We start from the raw sequence: 15,000 nt of genomic DNA, 5'->3' as shown, positions 1-15,000 counted from the left end.
CAGCTCTCAACCTGCCGAGGAGGAGGATGCCTTCAAACAACCGACCGACCCTTCCAAGGCATCGGAAGACAGTCTAGGACACATGGAAAGAGAGCAACCAAGAGCCCCGTTGTTGGACGCAGATTGGCACTGAGACCGCAACCAGGTTTCGCGACCACATAAATGTAAGTCAACCGGGGTGTTCAATATGCCACTGTGACGCTTCAGGACAGTCCGGGCTACATACTCTCACCGCGGCCCAGCTCGCAACCTGCCGAGATGGAGGAAGCCTACGAAGACCGGTCGGTCGGTCGGGGCAGAATCGTAAGTCGAGGACCTGTTTAGAGAGAGCCCAACATAGAGCCGAGAAGATGGAGCGCGCTCATCGTCCCTAACCCTTACCAGTAAGGTATCAAGGACCAGGCTTAGGTAATATGGGACAAAGGCAACGGCAACCTCGACAATCCGGGTTAACTGCTCTCACCGGCGGCCCAGCTCGCAACCTGCCGAGATGGAGGACGCCTACGAAGACCGGTCGGTCGGTCGGGGCAGAATCGTAAGTCGAGGACCTGTTTAGAGAGAGCCCAACATAGAGCCGAGAAGATGGAGCGCGCTCATCGTCCCTAACCCTTACCAGTAAGGTATCAAGGACCAGGCTTAGGTAATATGGGACAAAGGCAACGGCAACCTCGACAATCCGGGTTAACTGCTCTCACCGGCGGCCCAGCTCGCAACCTGCCGAGATGGAGGACTCCTACGAAGACCGGTCGGTCGGTCGGGGCAGCATCGTAAGTCGAGGACCTGTTTAGAGAGAGCCCAACATAGAGCCGAGAAGATGGAGCGCGCTCAGTGTCCCTAACCCTTACCAGTAAGGTATCAAGGACCAGGCTTAGGTAATATGGGACAAAGGCAACGGCAACCTCGACAATCCGGGTTAACTGCTCTCACCGGCGGCCCAGCTCGCAACCTGCCGAGATGAAGGATGCCTACGAAGACCGGTCGGTCTTAAGTCGAGGACCTGTTTAGAGAGAGCCCAACATAGAGCCGAGAAGATGGAGCGCGCTCAGCGTCCCTAACCCTTACCAGTAAGGTAACAAGGACCAGGCTTACGTAATATGGGACAAAGGCAACGGACAACCTCGACAATCCGGGTTAACTGCTCTCTCCGGCGGCCCAGCTCGCAAAGTGCCGAGGAGGACGCCTTTGTCGCCCACGGGGAACCGAGGCCGCTTTCCCGGCGGCTTAGTGGCTCCACATGGGATGGGGCCGCCCCCTCCGGAGAGGGGGGGAGGGAAGCCACCGTGGAGCCGCGTGTGGCTTGCATGCGGGAGCCACGCCGACACTTCCAGCCTCGGGCGAGGCGGAAGACGGCTTTGGACTACTTGCGAGAAACAACCGTGCCCCATGCGCGGGTGCGCCTGGGAGCACCTCGGCTAGAGAGGCCCTTGCGAGCAGCGGACATACGGGGGCGGTCACTGCCTCCCCGTCGTTTAAAGCTTTCTCTCGCGCCTCGGGCTCCGGCGACACCAGCGCACTCTCGGACGCCTTTTAGAGTGATAGAAGCAGCACTGAGCAAACGCACCTCGCGGGAGCGAGAGGTACCGGCGCCCGCCTTAGCAGGACCGCCGGGCTTTTTGGGACACCGGCCGTAGGTGGCCGGGGGCGAAACAGACCCGGACGGTGTGGGAGGAAGACGCGCTCGCCGTAACCGACAGGGCTCCAAAGCACTGCCGAGCGAGTGGTCCCTCCGCCGCCGGGTCGCGGGGAGCCAGATCGATCTGAGGAGTCTTGGACAAATTCCAAAGACTCAAACGGCGCGGGAGCACGTGCTCCTCTCACAGCTTAACGACAGGTGGACGAGGCCGACGAGGACTTCCAGGAGACACCATGAGAGGGCCGGTGCCTATCGCTCACACCCTGGAAGTCACTCTCGGCCACGAACGGTTAGGACTTCCCGCTAGGAAGAACCGTAGGGACTTGGAACACGAAACCAAAATGCCCTCTCACAGGATTTCAGGTGAAGGAGATATTCGCACCCCTAAAAGTGTCACCACCTCAAATACACCGGGGTAAGGTGCCAACTTACCCGGGCTCCTGGAACTGCTGCCCGGCTGAAGCCCAAAATAAAAACCTCATAGGGTTTTTCCTCCAAAACGTCAATGAAGACAGACCTGCCAGCGAGGCCGACGGGGACTTCCAGGAGGCCGGCATGACGTGCCACTACATACCGGTCACACCATGGAAGTCCTTCTCGGGTTGGACCAGGTGCAGCTCCCGCTAGAACGTGCAGCACGTCCTCCTTCACGGTACTCTCGATTGGAGTCGCCAACGTGGCCGAGCTCCTACAACTGCTGGTCGGCCTGGGACTCCAGAAAGAATGTACCAAAGTTCTTTCGTGGAAGTTCAGGTGCAGCGGACCGACCAGCCAATGAGGCCGACGGGGACTTCCAGGAGACACCATGAGAGGGCCGGTGCCTATCGCTCACACCCTGGAAGTCACTCTCGGCCACGAACGGTTAGGACTTCCCGCTAGGAAGAACCGTTGGGACTTGGAACTCAAAACCTAAATGCCCTCTCACAGGATTTCAGGTGAAGGAGATATTCGCACCCCTAAAAGTGTCACCACCTCAAATACACCGGGGTAAGGTGCCAACTTACCCGGGCTCCTGGAACTGCTGCCCGGCTGAAGCCCAAAATAAAAACCTCATAGGGTTTTTCCTCCAAAACGTCAATGAAGACAGACCTGCCAGCGAGGCCGACGGGGACTTCCAGGAGGCCGGCATGACGTGCCACTACATACCGGTCACACCATGGAAGTCCTTCTCGGGTTGGACCAGGTGCAGCTCCCGCTAGAACGTGCAGCACGTCCTCCTTCACGGTACTCTCGATTGGAGTCGCCAACGTGGCCGAGCTCCTACAACTGCTGGTCGGCCTGGGACTCCAGAAAGAATGTACCAAAGTTCTTTCGTGGAAGTTCAGGTGCAGCGGACCGACCAGCCAATGAGGCCGACGGGGACTTCCAGGAGACACCATGAGAGGGCCGGTGCCTATCGCTCACACCCTGGAAGTCACTCTCGGCCACGAACGGTTAGGACTTCCCGCTAGGAAGAACCGTTGGGACTTGGAACTCAAAACCTAAATGCCCTCTCACAGGATTTCAGGTGAAGGAGATATTCGCACCCCTAAAAGTGTCACCACCTCAAATACACCGGGGTAAGGTGCCAACTTACCCGGGCTCCTGGAACTGCTGCCCGGCTGAAGCCCAAAATAAAAACCTCATAGGGTTTTTCCTCCAAAACGTCAATGAAGACAGACCTGCCAGCGAGGCCGACGGGGACTTCCAGGAGGCCGGCATGACGTGCCACTACATACCGGTCACACCATGGAAGTCCTTCTCGGGTTGGACCAGGTGCAGCTCCCGCTAGAACGTGCAGCACGTCCTCCTTCACGGTACTCTCGATTGGAGTCGCCAACGTGGCCGAGCTCCTACAACTGCTGGTCGGCCTGGGACTCCAGAAAGAATGTACCAAAGTTCTTTCGTGGAAGTTCAGGTGCAGCGGACCGACCAGCCAATGAGGCCGACGGGGACTTCCAGGAGACACCATGAGAGGGCCGGTGCCTATCGCTCACACCCTGGAAGTCACTCTCGGCCACGAACGGTTAGGACTTCCCGCTAGGAAGAACCGTTGGGACTTGGAACTCAAAACCTAAATGCCCTCTCACAGGATTTCAGGTGAAGGAGATATTCGCACCCCTAAAAGTGTCACCACCTCAAATACACCGGGGTAAGGTGCCAACTTACCCGGGCTCCTGGAACTGCTGCCCGGCTGAAGCCCAAAATAAAAACCTCATAGGGTTTTTCCTCCAAAACGTCAATGAAGACAGACCTGCCAGCGAGGCCGACGGGGACTTCCAGGAGGCCGGCATGACGTGCCACTACATACCGGTCACACCATGGAAGTCCTTCTCGGGTTGGACCAGGTGCAGCTCCCGCTAGAACGTGCAGCACGTCCTCCTTCACGGTACTCTCGATTGGAGTCGCCAACGTGGCCGAGCTCCTACAACTGCTGGTCGGCCTGGGACTCCAGAAAGAATGTACCAAAGTTCTTTCGTGGAAGTTCAGGTGCAGCGGACCGACCAGCCAATGAGGCCGACGGGGACTTCCAGGAGACACCATGAGAGGGCCGGTGCCTATCGCTCACACCCTGGAAGTCACTCTCGGCCACGAACGGTTAGGACTTCCCGCTAGGAAGAACCGTTGGGACTTGGAACTCAAAACCTAAATGCCCTCTCACAGGATTTCAGGTGAAGGAGATATTCGCACCCCTAAAAGTGTCACCACCTCAAATACACCGGGGTAAGGTGCCAACTTACCCAGGCTCCTGGAACTGCTGCCCGGCTGAAGCCCAAAATAAAAACCTCATAGGGTTTTTCCTCCAAAACGTCAATGAAGACAGACCTGCCAGCGAGGCCGACGGGGACTTCCAGGAGGCCGGCATGACGTGCCACTACATACCGGTCACACCATGGAAGTCCTTCTCGGGTTGGACCAGGTGCAGCTCCCGCTAGAACGTGCAGCACGTCCTCCTTCACGGTACTCTCGATTGGAGTCGCCAACGTGGCCGAGCTCCTACAACTGCTGGTCGGCCTGGGACTCCAGAAAGAATGTACCAAAGTTCTTTCGTGGAAGTTCAGGTGCAGCGGACCGACCAGCCAATGAGGCCGACGGGGACTTCCAGGAGACACCATGAGAGGGCCGGTGCCTATCGCTCACACCCTGGAAGTCACTCTCGGCCACGAACGGTTAGGACTTCCCGCTAGGAAGAACCGTTGGGACTTGGAACTCAAAACCTAAATGCCCTCTCACAGGATTTCAGGTGAAGGAGATATTCGCACCCCTAAAAGTGTCACCACCTCAAATACACCGGGATAAGGTGCCAACTTACCCGGGCTCCTGGAACTGCTGCCCGGCTGAAGCCCAAAATAAAAACCTCATAGGGTTTTTCCTCCAAAACGTCAATGAAGACAGACCTGCGAGCTAGGCCGACGGGGACTTCCAGGAGGCCGGCATGGCGTGCCACTACATACCGGCCACACCATGGAAGTCATTCTCGGGTTGGACCAGGTGCAGCTCCCGCTAGAACGTGCAGCACGTCCTCCTTCACGGTACTCTCGATTGGAGTCGCCAACGTGGCCGAGCTCCTACAACTGCTGGTCGGCCTGGGACTCCAGAAAGAATGCACCAAAGTTCTTTCGTGGAAGTTCAGGTGCAGCGGACCGACCAGCCAACGAGGCCGACGGGGACTTCCAGGAGACACCATGAGAGGGCCGGTGCCTATCGCTCACACCCTGGAAGTCACTCTCGGCCACGAACGGTTAGGACTTCCCGCTAGGAAGAACCGTTGGGACTTGGAACTCAAAACCTAAATGCCCTCTCACAGGATTTCAGGTGAAGGAGATATTCACACCCCTAAAAGTGTCACCACCTCAAATACATCGGGGTAAGGTGCCAAAGTACCCGGGCTCCTGGAACTGCTGCCCGGCTGAGGCCCAAAATAAAAACCTCATAGGGTTTTTCCTCCAAAACGTCAATGAAGACAGACCTGCCAGCGAGGCCGACGGGGACTTCCAGGGGGCCGGCATGACGTGCCACTACATACCGGTCACACCATGGAAGTCATTCTCGGGTTGGACCAGGTGCAGCTCCCGCTAGAACGTGCAGCACGTCCTCCTTCAAGGTGTTCGGTTGGAGTCGCCAAGGTGGCCGAGCTCCTGCAACTGCTGGTCGGCCTGGGACTCCAGAAAGAATGCATCAAAGTTCTTTCGTGGAAGTTCAGGTGCAGCGGACCGACCAGCGAGCAAGGCCGACGGGAACTTCCAGGAGGCCAGCATGACGTGCCACTACATACCGGTCACACCATGGAAGTCCTTCTCGGGTTGGACCAGGTGCAGCTCCCGCAAGAACGTGCAGCACGTCCTCCTTCATGGTACTCGGTTGGAGTCACAGAGCTGGCCGAGCTCCTGCAACTGCTGGTCGGCCTGGGACTCCAGAAAGAATGCACCAAAGTTCTTTCATGGAAGTTAAGGTGCAGCGGACCGACCAGCGAACGAGGCCGACGGGGACTTCCAGGAGGCACCGTGAGAGGGCGGGCCGGTACCTATTGCTCAAACCCTGGAAGTCACTCTCGGCCAGGAACGGTTAGGACTTCCCGCTAGGAAGAACCGTTGGGACTTGGAACTCAAAACCTAGATGCCCTCTCACAGGATTTCAGGTGAAGGAGATATTCACACCCCTAAAAGTGTCACCACCTCAAATACACCGGGGTAAGGTGCCAAAGTACCCGGGCTCATGGAACTGCTGCCCGGCTGAGGCCCAAAATAAAAACCTCATAGGGTTTTTTCTCCAAAACGTCAATGAAGACAGACCTGCGAGCGAGGCCGACGGTGACTTCCAGGAGGACGGCAGGAGGTGCCACTACCTACCGGTCACACCATGGAAGTCCTTCTCGGCTTGGAACGGGAGCAGCTCCCGTTTGTACTTCCTCGTTCACGGCTTTCGGTAGGAGTTGCCGAGGTGGCCGAGCTCCTGCAACTGCAGGTCGGCTTGGGACTTCAGAAAATACCATAAAAAAAAAAAGTGTTTTTTATTATGAAGGTAAAACACACAGCGGGACCGAGCCGTGAGCCAGGCCGACGGGGACTTCCAGGAGGACGGCAGGAGGTGCCACTACCTACCGGTCACACCATGGAAGTCCTTCTCGGCTTGGAACGGGAGCAGCTCCCGTTTGTACTTCCTCGTTCACGGCTTTCGGTAGGAGTTGCCGAGGTGGCCTTGCTCGTGCAACTGCAGGTGGGCTTGGGGCTTCAGGAAATAACATAAAAAAAAAAATAATTTTTTATTAAGAAGGTAAAAAAACACCGGACCCGACCAGCGAGCGAGGCCGAAGGGGACATCCAGGGCAGCGGCGTGAGAGGGCGGCTTGGTGCCGCTATCGCCGTGGAAGCAGCATTCGGCCTAAGCAGGGAACGCCTCCCGCCCTCCTCTCGTCCTGGAAGTGTTGGACTTGGGAGGCGGAGCAAGTTCTCCCTCTCACAGTATTTCAGGCGTAGGAGATATTCACACCCCTAAAAGTGTCACCTCGCCAATTACACCGGTGGGAGGTGCCAAAATGCCCGGCCTCCTGGAACTGCTGCTTGGCTGAAGGCCAAAATAAAAACCTCATAGGGTTTTTTCTCCAAAACGTGAATGAAGACAGACACGCGAGCGAGGCCGAGGGGGAGTTCCAGGAGGTCGGCATGAGGTGGCCGCGCCTACCGCTTGAGCCCTGGAAGTCCGCCGCGGGCCGGAAGTGCTTGTCGGGCGGGTGAACTACGGGACTCGCCGCGGCCGATGCCCAGCTCCCACAAGGAAGCTGCCGGCATCCACAAGCTCCCACGGGGCCCCTCTATCCCCCCACGGGTGCAGAAGGCAGGCACACCGCCGCTAATATAATTTTTTTAAAAAAAAACAATTTTAGTCATTATTAACCCCTTCCCGCCATTGGACGTATATGTACGTCCTGGAAAGCATTGACTTCACGCAAAATGACGTACAATGTTTGGCACCGGCTCAGAAGCTGAGTCGGTGCCATCATCACCGGATCTCAGCTGTATCTTACAGCTGACATCCGACTGTAACGGTGGGGACCGAACTAGGTTAATAATGACTAAAATTGTTTTTTAAAAAAAAAATTATATTGCACCCATGGGGGGGATAGAGGAGCCATGGGGAAGCTGTGCAAGACCGGGGACAGCCGTGTACGAGCTCCGCAGCGCCCGTTGCAGACTTCCAGGTTTCGAGCGGTAGACGCGGCCACCTCATGCCGACCTCCTAGAAGTCCCCGTCGGCCTCGCTCACGGGTCGGTCCCGCTGATTTTTCTACCTTCTTAACCCCTTCCCGCCATTGGACGTATATGTACGTCCTGGAAAGCATTGACTTCACGCAAAATGACGTACAATGTTTGGCACCGGCTCAGAAGCTGAGTCGGTGCCATCATCACCGGATCTCAGCTGTATCTTACAGCTGACATCCGACTGTAACGGTGGGGACCGAACTAGGTTAATAATGACTAAAATTGTTTTTTTTTAAAAAAATTATATTGCACCCATGGGGGGGATAGAGGAGCCATGGGGAAGCTGTGCAAGACCGGGGACAGCCGTGTACGAGCTCCGCAGCGCCCGTTGCAGACTTCCAGGTTTCGAGCGGTAGACGCGGCCACCTCATGCCGACCTCCTAGAAGTCCCCGTCGGCCTCGCTCGCGGGTCGGTCCCGCTGATTTTTCTACCTTCTTAATAAAAAAATCTTTTTTTTTTTTATGGCATTTTCGGAAGCCCCAAGCCCACCTGGAGTTGCACGAGCAAGGCCACGTCGGCGACTCCTTCCGAAAGCGGCCGGGAGCCAGCTCCGTGTATGAGCGGTGTGTGCCTGCCTATTGCAGCCGTGGAGGGATAGAGGAGCCATGGGGAAGCTGTGCCAGCCCGGGGGCAGCCCTGTAGGAGCTCCACAGCGCCCGCGGCGAGTCCCGCCGTGTCCACCTGGCTGCCAAGCACTTCCGGTCCGCGAGTGATGCATGACAGCGGCCGGGAGCCAGCTCCGCCTATTAGCGGCGGTGTGCCTGCCTTCTGCACCCGTGGGGGGATAGAGGGGCCCCGTGGGAGCTTGTGGATGCCGGCAGCTTCCTTGTGGGAGCTCCACAGCGCCCGCGGCGAGTCCCGTCGTGTCCACCCGGCTGACAAGCACTTCCGGTCCGCGAGTGATGCATGACAGCGGCCGGGAGCCAGCTCCGCCTATTAGCGGCGGTGTGCCTGCCTTCTGCACCCGTGGGGGGATAGAGGGGCCCCGTGGGAGCTGCTGCATGCCGGCAGCTTCCTTGTGGGAGCTCCACAGCGCCCGCGGTCCTCGGCGGACTTCCAGGGCAAGAGCGGTATGAGCGGCCACCTCATGCCGACCTCCTGGAAGTCCCCGTCGGCTTAGCTCGCGGGTCGGTCCCGCTGTTTTTTTTTTTACCTTCTTAATAAAAAAATCTTTTTTTTTTTATGGTACTTTCGGAAGCCTCAAGCCCACCTGCAGTTGCACGAGCAAGGCCACCTCGGTGACTCCTACCGAAAGCGGCCGGGAGCCATCTCCGTGTACGAGCGGCGTGTGCGGCGTGTGCCTGCCTATTGCACCCGTGGGGGGATAGAGGAGCTTTGGGGAAGCTGTGCCAGCCCGGGGGCAGCCCTGTAGGAGCTCCACAGCGCCCGCGGCCAGTCCCGCCGTGTCCACCCGGCTGCCAAGCACTTCCGGTCCGCGAGTGATGCATGACAGCGGCCGGGAGCCAGCTCCGCCTATTAGCGGCGGTGTGCCTGCCTTCTGCACCCGTGGGGGGATAGAGGGGCCCCGTGGGAGCTTGTGGATGCCGGCAGCTTCCTTGTGGGAGCTGGGCATCGGCCGCGACGAGTCCCGTAGTTCACCCGCCCGACAAGCACTTCCGGCCCGCGGCGGACTTCCAGGGCTCAAGCGGTAGGCGCGGCCACCTCATGCCGACCTCCTGGAACTCCCCCTCGGCCTCGCTCGCGTGTCTGTCTTCATTCACGTTTTGGAGAAAAAACCCTATGAGGTTTTTATTTTGGCCTTCAGCCAAGCAGCAGTTCCAGGAGGCCGGGCATTTTGGCACCTCCCACCGGTGTAATTGGCGAGGTGACACTTTTAGGGGTGTGAATATCTCCTACGCCTGAAATACTGTGAGAGGGAGAACTTGCTCCGCCTCCCAAGTCCAACACTTCCAGGACGAGAGGAGGGCGGGAGGCGTTCCCTGCTTAGGCCGAATGCTGCTTCCACGGCGATAGCGGCACCAAGCCGCCCTCTCACGCCGCTGCCCTGGATGTCCCCTTCGGCCTCGCTCGCTGGTCGGGTCCGGTGTTTTTTTACCTTCTTAATAAAAAATTATTTTTTTTTTTATGTTATTTCCTGAAGCCCCAAGCCCACCTGCAGTTGCACGAGCAAGGCCACCTCGGCAACTCCTACCGAAAGCCGTGAACGAGGAAGTACAAACGGGAGCTGCTCCCGTTCCAAGCCGAGAAGGACTTCCATGGTGTGACCGGTAGGTAGTGGCACCTCCTGCCGTCCTCCTGGAAGTCCCCGTCGGCCTGGCTCACGGCTCGGTCCCGCTGTGTGTTTTACCTTCATAATAAAAAACACTTTTTTTTTTTATGGTATTTTCTGAAGTCCCAAGCCGACCTGCAGTTGCAGGAGCTCGGCCACCTCGGCAACTCCTACCGAAAGCCGTGAACGAGGAAGTACAAACGGGAGCTGCTCCCGTTCCAAGCCGAGAAGGACTTCCATGGTGTGACCGGTAGGTAGTGGCACCTCCTGCCGTCCTCCTGGAAGTCACCGTCGGCCTCGCTCGCAGGTCTGTCTTCATTGACGTTTTGGAGAAAAAACCCTATGAGGTTTTTATTTTGGGCCTCAGCCGGGCAGCAGTTCCATGAGCCCGGGTACTTTGGCACCTTACCCCGGTGTATTTGAGGTGGTGACACTTTTAGGGGTGTGAATATCTCCTTCACCTGAAATCCTGTGAGAGGGCATCTAGGTTTTGAGTTCCAAGTCCCAACGGTTCTTCCTAGCGGGAAGTCCTAACCGTTCCTGGCCGAGAGTGACTTCCAGGGTTTGAGCAATAGGTACCGGCCCGCCCTCTCACGGTGCCTCCTGGAAGTCCCCGTCGGCCTCGTTCGCTGGTCGGTCCGCTGCACCTTAACTTCCATGAAAGAACTTTGGTGCATTCTTTCTGGAGTCCCAGGCCGACCAGCAGTTGCAGGAGCTCGGCCAGCTCTGTGACTCCAACCGAGTACCATGAAGGAGGACGTGCTGCACGTTCTTGCGGGAGCTGCACCTGGTCCAACCCGAGAAGGACTTCCATGGTGTGACCGGTATGTAGTGGCACGTCATGCTGGCCTCCTGGAAGTTCCCGTCGGCCTTGCTCGCTGGTCGGTCCGCTGCACCTGAACTTCCACGAAAGAACTTTGATGCATTCTTTCTGGAGTCCCAGGCCGACCAGCAGTTGCAGGAGCTCGGCCACCTTGGCGACTCCAACCGAACACCTTGAAGGAGGACGTGCTGCACGTTCTAGCGGGAGCTGCACCTGGTCCAACCCGAGAATGACTTCCATGGTGTGACCGGTATGTAGTGGCACGTCATGCCGGCCCCCTGGAAGTCCCCGTCGGCCTCGCTGGCAGGTCTGTCTTCATTGACGTTTTGGAGGAAAAACCCTATGAGGTTTTTATTTTGGGCCTCAGCCGGGCAGCAGTTCCAGGAGCCCGGGTACTTTGGCACCTTACCCCGATGTATTTGAGGTGGTGACACTTTTAGGGGTGTGAATATCTCCTTCACCTGAAATCCTGTGAGAGGGCATTTAGGTTTTGAGTTCCAAGTCCCAACGGTTCTTCCTAGCGGGAAGTCCTAACCGTTCGTGGCCGAGAGTGACTTCCAGGGTGTGAGCGATAGGCACCGGCCCTCTCATGGTGTCTCCTGGAAGTCCCCGTCGGCCTCGTTGGCTGGTTGGTCCGCTGCACCTGAACTTCCACGAAAGAACTTTGGTGCATTCTTTCTGGAGTCCCAGGCCGACCAGCAGTTGTAGGAGCTCGGCCACGTTGGCGACTCCAATCGAGAGTACCGTGAAGGAGGACGTGCTGCACGTTCTAGCGGGAGCTGCACCTGGTCCAACCCGAGAATGACTTCCATGGTGTGGCCGGTATGTAGTGGCACGCCATGCCGGCCTCCTGGAAGTCCCCGTCGGCCTAGCTCGCAGGTCTGTCTTCATTGACGTTTTGGAGGAAAAACCCTATGAGGTTTTTATTTTGGGCTTCAGCCGGGCAGCAGTTCCAGGAGCCCGGGTAAGTTGGCACCTTATCCCGGTGTATTTGAGGTGGTGACACTTTTAGGGGTGCGAATATCTCCTTCACCTGAAATCCTGTGAGAGGGCATTTAGGTTTTGAGTTCCAAGTCCCAACGGTTCTTCCTAGCGGGAAGTCCTAACCGTTCGTGGCCGAGAGTGACTTCCAGGGTGTGAGCGATAGGCACCGGCCCTCTCATGGTGTCTCCTGGAAGTCCCCGTCGGCCTCATTGGCTGGTCGGTCCGCTGCACCTGAACTTCCACGAAAGAACTTTGGTACATTCTTTCTGGAGTCCCAGGCCGACCAGCAGTTGTAGGAGCTCGGCCACGTTGGCGACTCCAATCGAGAGTACCGTGAAGGAGGACGTGCTGCACGTTCTAGCGGGAGCTGCACCTGGTCCAACCCGAGAAGGACTTCCATGGTGTGACCGGTATGTAGTGGCACGTCATGCCGGCCTCCTGGAAGTCCCCGTCGGCCTCGCTGGCAGGTCTGTCTTCATTGACGTTTTGGAGGAAAAACCCTATGAGGTTTTTATTTTGGGCTTCAGCCGGGCAGCAGTTCCAGGAGCCTGGGTAAGTTGGCACCTTACCCCGGTGTATTTGAGGTGGTGACACTTTTAGGGGTGCGAATATCTCCTTCACCTGAAATCCTGTGAGAGGGCATTTAGGTTTTGAGTTCCAAGTCCCAACGGTTCTTCCTAGCGGGAAGTCCTAACCGTTCGTGGCCGAGAGTGACTTCCAGGGTGTGAGCGATAGGCACCGGCCCTCTCATGGTGTCTCCTGGAAGTCCCCGTCGGCCTCATTGGCTGGTCGGTCCGCTGCACCTGAACTTCCACGAAAGAACTTTGGTACATTCTTTCTGGAGTCCCAGGCCGACCAGCAGTTGTAGGAGCTCGGCCACGTTGGCGACTCCAATCGAGAGTACCGTGAAGGAGGACGTGCTGCACGTTCTAGCGGGAGCTGCACCTGGTCCAACCCGAGAAGGACTTCCATGGTGTGACCGGTATGTAGTGGCACGTCATGCCGGCCTCCTGGAAGTCCCCGTCGGCCTCGCTGGCAGGTCTGTCTTCATTGACGTTTTGGAGGAAAAACCCTATGAGGTTTTTATTTTGGGCTTCAGCCGGGCAGCAGTTCCAGGAGCCCGGGTAAGTTGGCACCTTACCCCGGTGTATTTGAGGTGGTGACACTTTTAGGGGTGCGAATATCTCCTTCACCTGAAATCCTGTGAGAGGGCATTTAGGTTTTGAGTTCCAAGTCCCAACGGTTCTTCCTAGCGGGAAGTCCTAACCGTTCGTGGCCGAGAGTGACTTCCAGGGTGTGAGCGATAGGCACCGGCCCTCTCATGGTGTCTCCTGGAAGTCCCCGTCGGCCTCATTGGCTGGTCGGTCCGCTGCACCTGAACTTCCACGAAAGAACTTTGGTACATTCTTTCTGGAGTCCCAGGCCGACCAGCAGTTGTAGGAGCTCGGCCACGTTGGCGACTCCAATCGAGAGTACCGTGAAGGAGGACGTGCTGCACGTTCTAGCGGGAGCTGCACCTGGTCCAACCCGAGAAGGACTTCCATGGTGTGACCGGTATGTAGTGGCACGTCATGCCGGCCTCCTGGAAGTCCCCGTCGGCCTCGCTGGCAGGTCTGTCTTCATTGACGTTTTGGAGGAAAAACCCTATGAGGTTTTTATTTTGGGCTTCAGCCGGGCAGCAGTTCCAGGAGCCCGGGTAAGTTGGCACCTTACCCCGGTGTATTTGAGGTGGTGACACTTTTAGGGGTGCGAATATCTCCTTCACCTGAAATCCTGTGAGAGGGCATTTAGGTTTTGAGTTCCAAGTCCCAACGGTTCTTCCTAGCGGGAAGTCCTAACCGTTCGTGGCCGAGAGTGACTTCCAGGGTGTGAGCGATAGGCACCGGCCCTCTCATGGTGTCTCCTGGAAGTCCCCGTCGGCCTCATTGGCTGGTCGGTCCGCTGCACCTGAACTTCCACGAAAGAACTTTGGTACATTCTTTCTGGAGTCCCAGGCCGACCAGCAGTTGTAGGAGCTCGGCCACGTTGGCGACTCCAATCGAGAGTACCGTGAAGGAGGACGTGCTGCACGTTCTAGCGGGAGCTGCACCTGGTCCAACCCGAGAAGGACTTCCATGGTGTGACCGGTATGTAGTGGCACGTCATGCCGGCCTCCTGGAAGTCCCCGTCGGCCTCGCTGGCAGGTCTGTCTTCATTGACGTTTTGGAGGAAAAACCCTATGAGGTTTTTATTTTGGGCTTCAGCCGGGCAGCAGTTCCAGGAGCCCGGGTAAGTTGGCACCTTACCCCGGTGTATTTGAGGTGGTGACACTTTTAGGGGTGCGAATATCTCCTTCACCTGAAATCCTGTGAGAGGGCATTTAGGTTTTGAGTTCCAAGTCCCAACGGTTCTTCCTAGCGGGAAGTCCTAACCGTTCGTGGCCGAGAGTGACTTCCAGGGTGTGAGCGATAGGCACCGGCCCTCTCATGGTGTCTCCTGGAAGTCCCCGTCGGCCTCATTGGCTGGTCGGTCCGCTGCACCTGAACTTCCACGAAAGAACTTTGGTACATTCTTTCTGGAGTCCCAGGCCGACCAGCAGTTGTAGGAGCTCGGCCACGTTGGCGACTCCAATCGAGAGTACCGTGAAGGAGGACGTGCTGCACGTTCTAGCGGGAGCTGCACCTGGTCCAACCCGAGAAGGACTTCCATGGTGTGACCGGTATGTAGTGGCACGTCATGCCGGCCTCCTGGAAGTCCCCGTCGGCCTCGCTGGCAGGTCTGTCTTCATTGACGTTTTGGAGGAAAAACCCTATGAGGTTTTTATTTTGGGCTTCAGCCGGGCAGCAGTTCCAGGAGCCCGGGTAAGTTGGCACCTTACCCCGGTGTATTTGAGGTGGTGACACTTTTAGGGGTGCGAATATCTCCTTCACCTGAAATCCTGTGAGAGGGCATTTTGGTTTCGTGTTCCAAGTCCCTACGGTTCTTCCTAGCGGGAAGTCCTAACCGTTCGTGGCCGAGAGTGACTTCCAGGGTGTGAGCGATAGGCACCGGCCCTCTCATGGTGTCTCCTGGAAGTCCTCGTCGGCCTCGTCCACCTGTCGTTAAGCTGTG

Source organism: Rhinoderma darwinii, chromosome 5, assembly GCF_050947455.1.
Source record: "Rhinoderma darwinii isolate aRhiDar2 chromosome 5, aRhiDar2.hap1, whole genome shotgun sequence".
NCBI classification, from domain to species: Eukaryota; Metazoa; Chordata; class Amphibia; order Anura; family Rhinodermatidae; genus Rhinoderma; species Rhinoderma darwinii.
Note: the sequence above shows the minus strand (reverse complement) of the source record.